Genomic DNA, 14,130 nt, shown 5'->3' with positions numbered 1-14,130 from the left:
CTGCTGGAAGACCTTTTTATCGATTTGGTGAGGTTATACCAGCTTACACAGACAAAGATAGCAAGAGACAATGAGAGGTGTATAGTAATTCTGATGAATATATGATTTAATCATCTCAGCTTGTAACAGAGTTCATTGCAGCCCAGCTTACATACTAATACTAATACTACACAGAACTGAATCATAGAGAACCCTACTTAAGAGGAGGGCTATAACATGGCGTTGGTTTTATTCTGAGATAATGCTTAGCACAGTGTAGAAATCCTAGTTACCGATTTTATTTTTTTGGAAGGTGCTAGCAATGCAATAAGCAACCAAGAGTATCCTTAGTAGATTATCACATTTTAATTTAATTCTTTATCTTATTAAATTACTAAACATTTAATCAATATGTTTCAAATATCTCATTAGATTGTGTAGCAATAATTCATAAGAAGGGATTCTGATTACTGAGCTTTTTGCTGAGGAATAAAATGCATACTTAATTAAAAATGTTTAAATGTGAGGACAGCAAATTAACCATGACAACAGATTGCATAATCTTAATGCTGAAGTGAGGAATGAACACTGAGCTGGGTACCCTCAGTAGACAGAAGAACATTTTAATCTGCATATTTGATGAGTTTCAGATTATTGCATTGGAACACCCTGTCTGATACACAGATATTGAACTTAAATGCACCAAAATGCTTCACTAGCACTCCCATTTGAACAACATAAGCATGAATAGAGCCACATATCCCATGCCTTAAGTACTTGGAAATCCAGCTGAAAGAGCCACAAGAAAATCCACATTGTGGTAATTTGTTTCAAATGATGTTGTGACTGATAGCATCGAAGGCTGTGTGAAACCCTAGGAAGATTGGTACAACCATGTTGGAAATCAGGGTGGCATAAGGGCAGAGTCAAGTCCATGGCTTTAACAAGAGCTGGAAGAAAGGAAATTGATAAGTGCTAGTGACATCTGTGAGACCTTCCTTTTGAAAAAAGTTATGCCATGGCTTTCTTTTGTTTAACATACCTCACGTTTTGTTTTAATAATTGTGGATACTGAAAGGGAGGAAACTGAAACTGCTTTTTTCTAGAGATGGAAAGAATTCATCTGGGGTTAGGACACTGGAGTATTTTAATTAAATATCATTCTCTGTACAGAGAATCTGCTTACAAACTCTAGAGAGAAGGTAGGGAAGGCAATGCACATGTCAGAAAAGTCAAGGGAAGGTTGAAGCTGTTTGAGACAGTTTAGGAAGTGGGAGCTAAACAGTCCAACAACAGTTATAGCATTCATGTAAATAGAGGAGGGACATGAACATATATCTATCTATCTATCTATCTATCTATCTATCTATCTATCTATCTATCTATCTATCTATCTATATGTATAAAGGTCTACTTCATAACATTGAAATTTCATAACGTTGAATTTCATAACATTGAGACCAAAACATCTAAATCCCAAAATACTGAAAACCCAAAACATTGAAAACTCAGAACATTGAAAGCGTGCTTCATACAATGCATATGTAAATAACATCTTCCACATCTATAACAACACCTAACTAACAAACACACTTTCTACTATGTTTCTGCAGGGGTGTAAGCCCCCCTGCACCCCACACCTCACTAAGGTTAGGAAATTAACTTTTTTCCACTGTAGTGCGATCTTAGAGTTTGTATATTTAATTTACGAGGGGGGTTGCAGAGCCCACCTGCAGAAGCATAGTAGAAAGTGTGTTTGTTAGTTAGGTGGTGTTGTAGGTGGAGGGGATCTTATTTACTTGTGCAATGTAGTTTTCAATGTTATGAAGCACACTTTCAATGTTTTGGGTTTTCAGTGTTTTGAATTTTTGATGTTATGGTCTCAATGCTATGAAATTCAGCGTTATGAAATGAAGTATACCCATACACACACAAACACACACACACACATATATATATATATATATATATATATATATATATATACACACACACACACACACACACACACACACACACACACACACACTTGCACCTGGGTGAACATGCTTGTTGATAGCTTTCTAGTAGTCTTTTGAAGAGTTGCAAATATGTGTAGGATAAGACAGAAGATGGAATGTGGTATCACTATTTAACATAGTTCTGCTTTTTCTCATTCTACAAATTTGAAATAAGCATCCAATAAAGTCATTAAGGTGCTATTTCCGGGCCACATACCTAAGAAACTGCTCTTTTTATATCCTGGGACATAAGTTGTGACTGGAACTTTGCCCAGTAAGATTTTAAAGATGCAAAAAAAATCAATGATTTTTACACATATTTGGTTGAATCTGTGTAATACTTTATCTGACACTGTAGCCTTGTGAATAAAAGATTCTGAAGTGATGTTTAGAACGTCTCAAGAAACTCTTTATTTACACATGCTAGGCTCCTGGGTCTGATAAATTTATGTTGTGGAGGAATTTTAGTGCATCCTCAAGTAAGAATACTGAAGAACAGAAACAAGGAAGCCTGCCAAAAATCTTTAGGCCGTAATACTGGATGTGGTACAGCAAGCAGCCCAGTTTAGCCATCTGCTTTCTAAACCACCTGTCCTGGTGAAGGTTGTAGCGATAATAATCTGAACAGACATACCAGACTTCTCTGTATCCAGCAAAAATGCCCAACTCACCCTACAAAATCTACCCTGTTCCCAGGCAGACTGAGAGGTTTATCCAACAATTCCCAGGTCTTCCCTGTGGCCTCATCCCAGTGGGCCCTGTCCTTCTGTTATATTCCCAGCACTGCAATAGGCAACTAGGGGTATCCTTATTAGCTGTCTAAATTACCTCAGCTGGCTCCTCTCAATCCAAAAGAACAGTGACTTGATTCCTATGCCCTTCCAGATTGCTGAGTTCTTCACTCAGTACCCACAGCACTCTGATCCTATCCACTGGCCAACCTCCTAAAACTTCTACCTTCACCTGCAAACAATACCCAAAGATATTTAAACTCCTTCATGAGAATGCCACTCTGTTCTGAATTGCAGTGAGCAAACCACTCCTTCTCAGGATGAAATGACTTCTGATTTGAAGGTGGTGATTTTCACCCCTACCACTTCGCTGTAAAAAGTGCCCTAAATTCCTTATTCTCCCACTATAATCCCAGTAGGTCCCTAAGATCAGAAAACCAGCACTTCCTCCAAATTCACAAACCAAAACTACCTGCTGATCAACTATTATACTCCAGGGCTATAGCTAAAAGCTGGAAGAGCCTTCCTCTAACCATTCACACCACTCAATGCATTGTTTCCTTCAAAGTAGTTCTGCGCACTCACCATGCTTCCTCCCTCCATAACCTTGTGCTTAGTGCCTTCCTATTATTCCTATAATCTCCTATTTCAAGTCACATTCTTCTCTTGTCCGTCCCATGGCTGACTGCACATTTCCTCGAATATAAGAAGCCAGATAGAAGGCAGTAAGATCCACAACCAATTTATTGACTGAGCGCTTTCGTCTCACAATAAAAACTTCATCAGAATACCATTATAACAAAAACGTCACCTTTTATACATTGTCTTAATCACATAAAATGACATCACTTCTTCTATACAAAAAGTGAATTCATACATATATACAAATGACTACTTAAAAATACTACATGACATCATCCTATATAAAACCCTTACATATAAAATTCTGCTTTAAGTTTTAAAATAGAACTAATAGAAATTGCACTAAGTCCTGGTGCCTCAGAGGCATTAGCTCTCATTTGCCACCTGAGCTCATTCAGCTCTAGATATTCATTCAGAGTTCCCCCCCTCTCACCCAAAGTGACTTGCTCAATGACAGTGAACCTGAAACTGTGTCCTGGGTACAACCCGATATGTGCACCTAGGGCATTTTTTGTTTCATTCTTACCAATGTCATAATAATGTTGGTAGATTCTAGTTCTAAGTGCATTGATGGTTTTTCCTATGTAAAAACATGGACACAGGGAGCATTTAGCTAGATATACGACTCCCTTACTACTGCAAGTGAACTTGTTCCATATTATATATCCACCATAATTGGGTGTATATATACCTCCTTGCCTTCCAGAATACATTTGCATTGCATGCAAAATCCACATTTTACCATGCACCCCATACTTAACATTTATCTTTCTATAGGTTTCCATCATATCTTTTTTATGCTGGTGTCTTTTTTATAAACAATTTTAGGGAATGTTCCTACCAAATCAAGGTGCTCTGGGTTCGCACTGAATATGTGCCAATTGCGTGTTAAAATTCTTTTGATATTGTAGAAGTGGTTGTTAAATCTAAATATACCTGATTTATTGAAGTGATTCCCTTCATTATGTACAACCACAAATATACTACCTCACTACAGCCCCTATCTCTCATTCACCCTTTACTATTAACAACTTTCACTCCTGTCCTCTAGCTCTAATTCATTATTTACTTTCACCCCTTCACCTTTACTGTAATCACTGTCAAATTCTTACCAGTGCTTTCTTATACCTTCCCCACGTTTCCTCTTATATACTATAACTCCTGTAACATATCTGCTAATGTCCTTTTAATGTATTTTGTAAGCTTCTATCCCATCCTATAATATGATTGCTATGTACTTGATATCTACCCACACTACAATGTCAACAATGTCAACAGTAGTTGTACTATATTGTAATCAAAGGTATCTGGTTGTACTTTATATATTCTAAATGTGCTACCTTGTAATAAGTTTTCTCTCTGTGCTTTGTATACTCAAAATGTTCTTTTCTGTGATGCCTTGTATTTTCCAAATGTTTTTGTAGAGCTTTTCTCCCCGGGCCTCCACTGAAAATGGGCTCTGCTTGACCTAGTGAACTTTCCTAGTAAACAAATGCCAATAAATAAATAAATAAGTGAACCACTCAAGTACATGCTAGAGATCACAAGTGGAGTCCAAGAGGACAATGCCATCTCTAAGTAACAAAAATGCAAGTTCCACATTCCCAAAACAAGATACTCTTCAAAACCTCTGTTGTACCTTGACATTCTGCCTTTAAAAAAACATAAGCATGATAGTAAACAAGGCATTCCCTTGCTGGGGTTTCATGCTTACCGTGAATGCATCTGACTTAACACCCACAATGTAGACAGAGCTTTATTTCCTCAAATACAGGGATTGAGTGTCTGGCATTTATGGTAGAGGATTAAGGCTTTGAGTCATTAACAAGCCATTTCCTCTAGTCCGAGGCACAGGGTCTGGTTCCTTTCATCTAAATCTGCCTATTGTGTGACTCTGAGCAAGGCAATTAATCAGACAGTGTTCCTTGGTTGCCTCTGAAAAGGGAAAGCTGTGCCAGTAGGCTTGCCTGGTCTGCAAATGAATAAAATATGAAAAAACAGGAACTGTAGGACATGCAGCAATGCCTCTAAGACCACTTACCATGGTCACAATTCCAGGGTACATGATCATATTCCTTTTCCAGGTCCATACTGTATAGGAAACCTCCCATATACCCTTCAATATCCATTCAAGGACAAAATCTTTCAACTACTATTCCACGGACATGACAGAATTTACTTTGCTTGCCCTGAATCTTAGGCTTGGCTATTAGATGATGTTTATTTTCAAGTACCCTGGTTTATACATCCCAAGATAGGCTGAAAAGTATGACATCTCTATAACTGGAACACACATTTCTGCCCCCTTCATAAAAATGAAGAATTACCACCCAAATATGTAACTCTAGAAGTAATATCCCCACCACTAATGCAATGCTGAAAAGATGCATTAACCATGTTACCCCAATATATATATCTAACACTTCCAGCATTTACAGCAAAATCTCATCTAATCCTGCAGCCTTGCCAACAAGAAACAGTTTAATCACCTCAGTGACCTAATCTACAGACGCAATCCTACCAGTTATTTCTTGTACTCTGTTCTTAAAGGAGGACATATCCACAATGCCCAGCAGTTATTCAAAATAATCCTTTTACTTCCTTTGTCTTGTGCATTTCTCCACCCCTGCTAATAACAGCTTGATTTAATATCTTCCCCCAAGTCATCATCTGTTTTGCTGGAACCTGTCTGAGGCAATCTGAAAAATATCCTACATTGCTTGATTAAAGTCCCTCCCAAAATAAGTTCTATTTTGGCAGCTACTACAGCTGCTGCTGCCCTGGTCTGTCAATACCTAGCATTCAGATGCAGAATACCACCAGCAGGTCCTAGGTTTACCACCATGACAATGACCAACCACCTTTTAGCCACAGATTTTGCCATTCTCTCAAAAACTGAGATCATGAATGGGTTAGACTCTGTGTTCCAAACCTCCCCTAGTATATGTGTGAAATGAGAAACTCTTCTGGAAGTAAGAGTTGAACTTATCCTCCAGACAAGCACATTCTAAGGATACCATCACTCTATGTATGTGTTTCCTAGGTCTAGCTAGTCGTCATCCTAGCTGTCTAATTCAACTCATTACCAAGCAGTGATCAGTTAGCATTTTATCACCTCTGCTGAAATGAGTATGGAGAACATACAGCCTCAGGTTCAATGGCATGACTAAAACATCAATCAACCTTTAGCTAGGTATTTCAGGTACTAAATACACTTACAAGCAGTGAAGCGTTCAGACATGTTGTTTATTTTCAGTGATCTATGGCCCGCATAGATGTCCAATAAAACTTCACCACTAGAATTCAAATCAAGATGTTCATCCCTATCATGCCCTTCAGGTATCTCCATCATTCCCCACGTGAGATGTAGTCTTTCAATAAGACTACAGAATCATTTCACAATAATCTCAGAGAAGGATAAATAGTCCAAAAGTGCTGCAAGATATACATGTACAAACAAAATATTCCCTTTCTGCAAGTTACTGTCATATAGAGGTGGCCCTCTACCTAGTGCCACAAACTTTAACTTTATGCCAGCCATGCAATAGATTTAAGTACCTCTAATACCTACCCAGGTCCTCTCCTCAGGAGCAGCTCCACAGTCAGGCAGAAACTTGACCTGACTGAGTGAGCTGATTCTAGAGCTGATATAGTTTGTAATTGTAAGACCAACTAGAGCTAGCTGGTACTTTCTATCTTCCCACACACATGCTGGCTACTTCCCTATTAATAAAGTAACATTCTAAATCTTAAGAGTCAGTTTCAATTGCCAGGGTCGAGGATACCTTAATTTGTCCCATTCTTCCCTCCCATTTGGATGACATTGCACTCAATGCCTTTCCTTCATCTTGCAGGTGGTGACCCACACAGTACATAAAAAAGATGATTTGGGATAACCCAAGCTAAACTACTGTAGCGTGTCAGACTTTATCAGCTTTAACACTTCATCACTCCTGAATGCACACCATAACAACTTCACCATGTTTAATGATGCAGTACTACTGACTTCATGTCACATTATTCTTTAATAGCCCTAATGCTTCATAGCTGCTAACAGTCCACCATGTCAATCTTCAATAGCTCTACAGCTGTACTGCTAACTGCATGTCACATCAGCCTTCAATCAAACAAATGCTGGACCATTACTGACCGCATACTGTGTCAGTCTCTGACATATCTAGTATTCATCAGTCTATAACACATCTAGTACTGCACATCATATCAGTCTGTGACACATTTAGTACTGTACCACAACTATCAGCATACCACATCAGCCTGTGACACATCTAGTACTACACCATTACTTACTGAAAGTCTCATTAATCTGTTACAGTTCTAGTACTTCAGTATTACTGACTGCATATAACATCAATTTTCAACAGCTCTAATGCTGCATAATTGCTAACAGTAAACCATGTCAATAATCAGTAGCCCTACTGCTGCAGTGCTGACCACATGACACATCAGTTTTCAGTTGATCAAGCTGCACCATTACTGACTGCAAACCTTGTTGGTCTGTGACACACACCTAGCAGTGCACCGCAACTGACTGCACACCACATTACTCTGTGACACATCTGGTATTGCACCATTGCTGATTACATATCACATTAGTCTATAACATATCTAGTACTGTGCAATTACTCACTACAAACCACATCAGTCTGTGACATGTGCTACGGCATCATGACTGCCTGCACACCTTGTTAGTTTGTGACACATTTAGTACTGCACCATTACTGAGTGTACACCACAACAGTCTGTGGCACATCTAGAACTGCAGCATTACTGAGTACTGGCGCAGTCAGTCAGGAGGAGAAGGTAACCACACACACCACAAATCCAGTCTCACATAGACCTATCGCAACAGCAAACCAAACACATAAACACACAAAAGTATACTCGGAGGCTCTAAATAAAAATCTGCCCAAGCAGCAGAGACCTCCAAAGCAGACATCCAAGCAACCGCTACCCCACAACAATACCCACGTATCACATAGTTCACAAAGTCAGTGTGCCACACAGTCACAGCCCTTAAGGCTAAACAACACACCTAATACACTTGTAATAGGTGATTCTATTGTCGGACACACTGACGTCCCACTCACCAGGCTGAACAAGGAGAAGGTCACTGTAAGCTGCCTGTCGGGTGCCAGGATCTGCCACATAACACAAGCACTCAGGTCACTCCAAAGCAAGTACAAATATGACTCCGTTATTGTCCATGCTGGTGTGAATGACCTGAGACGTACCTCCCTGGACTACATGAAAAGAGACATAGAGGAGCTCTCTGATCATGTAGCCCAGGCCGGTATGACCCTGACCTTGAGTAGCATCTTACCCTCACCAAGAATGATGCCACAGTATAAAGACAAAATGATCAATTTTAACAATTGGCTAAAGTATTGGTGTCATTCAAAGGGGATCCAGTGTCTGTCAGCCTGGGATGACATGCTCGACAAACCACGTTGCTTCGCTAGGGATGGCTTGCACTTGTCACCCCTGGGCTTTCAAATACTGGCTAAGGCTCTTGCCATCCCCATAGTGCCTTCTTTAGGCAAGGCTCAAAAGACAAACCCACCTCCATAGACAACACAAGGAAAAAGAAACTAAGGGTAATGCTGCTCAACGCCAGAAGTCTAAACCTCAAGATGCACACACTCAAGGCTCTCCTCAGTATGGAGAATATCGATATCTGTGCAGTAACAGAAACCTGGTTCAAGGCTCCCGAGAGCACCCCAGCAATACCAGGTTATACCTCATACCATGCTTTTTGGCCCCAAAACTCGGACCAAACCACAAAAGGAGGGGGAGTATCCATATTCATCAAAGATACCCACACCTCCAGGTTAGTGGCACTGCATGAAGCATGGGAGACCATCCATGTGCAACTAACAGTGGGCAAAACTGCCTTTCAGTTTGCAGCCTGCTACAGACCACCCTCCCAAACCCAGGAACCCCACTCGGCTTTCCTGAGAACACTGGAGAATATGAAGGTCTCTCCAAACACCATTATATTGGGTGACTTCAACTACCCAAACATAGACTGGGAGCACTACTCAAGCCCCAACACCCTCGCCCAACGGTTCCTAGAATTTATAAACTCAAATGCTATGGAACAACTGGTCACCACTCCCACAAGAGGGGAAAACATATTGGACCTGATCATCACCAACATGGGGACTTTATGTTCCATATCAGAGGTATACCCCTCATTGGTAAGATATGACCATAAATTAATCTCACTGGACATCAATATCCTGTCCTCACCCCCAGCCAAGGAAACCACGGTGAAGAACTTCTCAAAAGCAAATTTCACACTTCTCAAAACTGAAGTGGAATCCTTCAAAGCCCCCGGGCCAGTGGAAAATAGGGCCCAAACCACAGAATCCTTTACAAACGCATTCTATGGACACCTACAGGAATGCATGGATCGTGCTATCCCAAATAAAACCAAGACTCACTCCTCCAAAGGCAGGAGACCTGTCTGGTGGACCTCAGCCATAAATAAGCTATACAACAGAAGGAGGAAGCTACTACATGATAGAGCAAAATCCCAAAAAGGGAAGGCATCTCTGATCTGTACTAGCAAGAAACTACGGTCCCTCATAAAATAATCTTAGGCCAGCTTCGAAAAAAAAATTGCACAAGATGCTAAAGATAATCACAAGGCCTTCTTTAGTTATGTCAGGAACCTGGGTGGCAACTCCCAGATATGCTCTGAGTTAGTGCAAAATGACAAAAAATACACTGAACCCACAGACATTGCCAACATCCTGGCAGACAGGTTCAGTGCAAATTTCTCCACCCCCTTCCCCCCCAAAAGAGAAAATGTCTATCCCAACAGAGTGTAGCCTCCCTGACATCACAGATGCACAGGTGAGAGCTGCCCTCTCCAAAGCAAAAAACACAGCATCAATGGGACTGGACGGTGTCCCGGGCTGCGTCTTACATGAGCTCCAAGGAGAACTGAACCCTCACATAAAGCCACTGTTCAGTCTCAGCCTTACTACTGGATATGTACCCAAGGAATGGCATACAGCAACAGTGGTCCCACTCCACAAAGGTGGTGCCACAACAGACCCTGGAAACTATCTCCCTATAAGTCTGACTAGCCTGGTCTGCAAAGCTATGGAGCGCATCATCATGGAACTCATAAACAAAGACATTGGGAACCTCCAAACACTGGATCCTACCCAATTCGGCTTTGTTAAGGGCAGATCTTGCCTCTTGAACCTGGTTGACTTCTTTGAAACAGTCACCAAGGCTACAGCCTACCTGGACCTCACAAAAGCCTTCGACACAATACCCCACTCAGGCATCATAAATAAGCTCACCAGCTTAAATATCAACCCCTATGTCACAAGATGGGTTGCAAACTGGCTCAGGGATAGAACCCACATGGTCAGAATTGCAGGTGCCATGTCAGACTCTAAACCAGTTACAAGTGGTGTCCCACAAGGCTCAGTCCTGGGACCACTCTTGTTCGGTATATATTTCTCTGAGGTACAGGCTAACACGGGAGGACTATGGCTGACCAAGTTCCCAGATGACTGCAAACTGGGTGCCATAATCAACTCGCCGACTGACACAAGCATCCTCCAAAAGTGTCTCACAGAGATGGATAACTGGTGCCAGAGCAATGGCCTAAAGCTAAATGCCAAAAAGTGCATAGTCATCCCCTTTGAGAAAAACAAAGTGCCCACAAATTACCACATAGGTGGTAATCCATTAAGTACGGAAGACGTAATTAGGGATTTGGGGACCCAAGTAGATAGCAATCTCTCCTTTGACAATCACATTGCCAAAGTGGTTAGAAAGACCTTCTATATAGCCCACCTTATCATGAAAGGGTTCACATCTAGATCAAGAGAGGTCATTGTGCCCCTCTACTCATCACTCATCAGGCCCATAATTGAATACAATGCCCCATTTGGGATGTACCTTACCCGACACCTGCAGCAACTGGAAAGACGCCAAAAGTACCTCACCAAGATGATCAAGGGACTCAAACAGATGCCTTACGCAGTTAGGCTAAAGAAACTCCAGCTCTACTCAGTTGCTTATCGCCTACTCAGAGGCAATCTGTGCCTGACATATAAAGCCATGTCCAACCCAGAATTAATGGACATGCTCCACCTCAGGAAATCCAAATCCCTTAGAGCTACAGGCTCCAGGGACTTAAACCTCAGCACAGAAATAAATAGGACATGCTGGGGGGACAGATTCATATCCCAGAGGCTCCCCTCACTCTGGAACAAAATCCCAATCCATGTTAGGCAGAGCCCCTCAATGACCCCCTTCAAGAGAAATCTTGACGAGTGGATGGGAGATCCTAGGTTTACCCCTGGGATCTCTTCTGTGTCCCTACTAGAAAGAGGCACAGTAAACTAACCTTAAAAGGGTTATCTTCTGTAACCTATTATACAGAGGCACAGTCAACTAATCTAAAACGGTGGCGAAAGCCAAACACACTCTGGCTAGGCTTATAAATTTCCCTAGGGAAGATAGCCTAGTATCAACCTATGAACCTATGAATGCACAACATGTCAGTCTGTGGCACATATAATACTGCAGCACAGTTGACTGCACACTGCATCAGTCTGTGACACACTTAGTCCTACACCCCAACTGACTGCACACTATTCTGTACCCATGACTAATGCTGCTCCATGACTGACTGCACAACATCAGTCTAGAATGTGGCTAATGTATTTCAGACTGATGTCAAGAATACAGCTAATGCTATGCTGCTGCTAACTGCATATTATGTCATTCAGCAATGGTTACACTGCTACTCTACTTAGGAATGTATCCCATGACAATCTTCAGTGGATCTAATGTTCGACAGCCATCAACTGCACTTTGCTACAGCCTTAAAATAATTTAATGCTTCACAACAGACCTGTGCACACTATTCCATTTCTTAACAAATATAGATAAAATGTATAATTAGTTTTCCAACATATCTAGTGCTGAACCACTTCTGAGTATTCACTATTGCATTCTTCAGTAGATCTAATGCTACATCACCAGTGACTTTTCCCAGCTCACCATATCAGTCTGTAGCACCTGCTATTTGCCTTTCATTTTGAAGATAGAACAATGGAAGGGTTCACATTCAGGTTGCACCCTCCCTTGGAGGAATACATTCAATCACCACTTTTTTATTCTTGGTAATATGGTACAAGAGGATTAAGACAATTAGATATCTGCAGACTTTATTTTGTGACCCTATGTTTGATTTTTTTTTCAGCACCCATTAACATGTTTCTGATTTGGCCTGGTTGTATAGCAGATAGGATTAAGGCTATAAGCTATTTAAGAGCGTCCTCCTGTAGTCTTGGGACCTTGATTCCCTGATCATCCTAAGAAAAAGGCACTTAGACATATTATACCTTAACAGATGATCACTGGTAATTATACGTAATATTGTTTTATTATAGACCTACTTTAACAGAACTTCTTACTGCACATTGATCCTGGAATTCATAAGCATAGTATGCAGTGGTGCACAAGCTTTGCACACACTATGGTTCATATATCATATATCTATTCAAAGACATAAATTGCAATACTGATTGTCACAATACACAGATCCATGCCTGCCTGTGAACAGCACTCAGGAGTGCTTAGTATATTACTATGTGCTACGCACTCCTCAGTCACTTATCACCCAATCACTAGTGAGATGTGTACCAAATATGTTCCCACTGTTGTTTCCCCTCATAGTTCTCTTACAGCATCATACTTCTGCTTCTACACAAGATTGCATCCCCCTCATGCACTCCAAATTATGAAGTTCTGACCGTATACGGTCAAAGTCACATAGACAATAAAAGAAAGCATAGACATGGAAAAAATGTGCATCACCAAATTGTTCTGTGTATGCCTGCATAAAATGCAACTACACCAATAAAATGGGTTAACACTGGTGAACCAATATCAAAAATCTCATGATATATTTGAAGCAGATAATATGCTCCCCCCAAAGAGCTATATAAGTGTTTAAAGGGACATGGTGCTTATTAGCATAGAAATGTACTTTATACTATAATGGCAGAGAGCTTTTATTGCAGTTCTTGAGGAGTACTTTGAAGACAGCCGCACAAATATAAGATTATTAAAGGAGACATGCCTACAGCTTTGTTTATGATTAATTTCTTCAACTGCTTAGGTTTTTACATACCTTGATGGGAATGGACCCCTGTTCCTTAGTCAGTGCATAATTAAAGTTCATGAAATCAGTTTTGCTTAAGTCTTTGACATTTGATAGGAGTACTCTTCTCAGCACCCACAATGTAGCCAGAATCACCTTTTTTTCAGTTCATAAGAGATTACTTTTATCAGTAGCATAGTTTGATATGTATGAAGATTCTTTTTTATTAGGCCAGTTGTTTCTACTACACCTGGAACTATCTGTGTATCCTTATTTAACATTCCTTTAGTTTCTGTTTGCAAGTCCTGATATTTAACAAATTTATGCCTTTCAGTTTGTATGTATTCACTTGGTGTAGCAGTTTTAATAATCAAAGCATTTTCTTTTCTTTTTTGGTTGAACTACAATATTTGATATGTTTGCTTCCACCTTCTTAGCTGCTGGTATGGGGTGACCCCAGGTAATCTTTACTTCATCATTTTCAACAATAATTTGTGGTTCATGTTTCCAATGCTTCTTAGCTGCCTCTGTATGTAATATTTACAAAGTTTCCAGTGTAAAAACTTTGCCACATTGTTATATATTTCAGTATTCAAACCTTCAACTATGAGTGTATTGC

The sequence above is a fragment of the Protopterus annectens genome, chromosome 11.part0, assembly GCF_019279795.1.
Source record: "Protopterus annectens isolate FY-2018-M chromosome 11.part0, PAN1.0, whole genome shotgun sequence".
Classification (NCBI taxonomy): Eukaryota; Metazoa; Chordata; order Ceratodontiformes; family Protopteridae; genus Protopterus; species Protopterus annectens.
The sequence above is the reverse complement of the archived record's forward strand: the minus strand, read 5'-3'. Positions refer to the sequence as shown.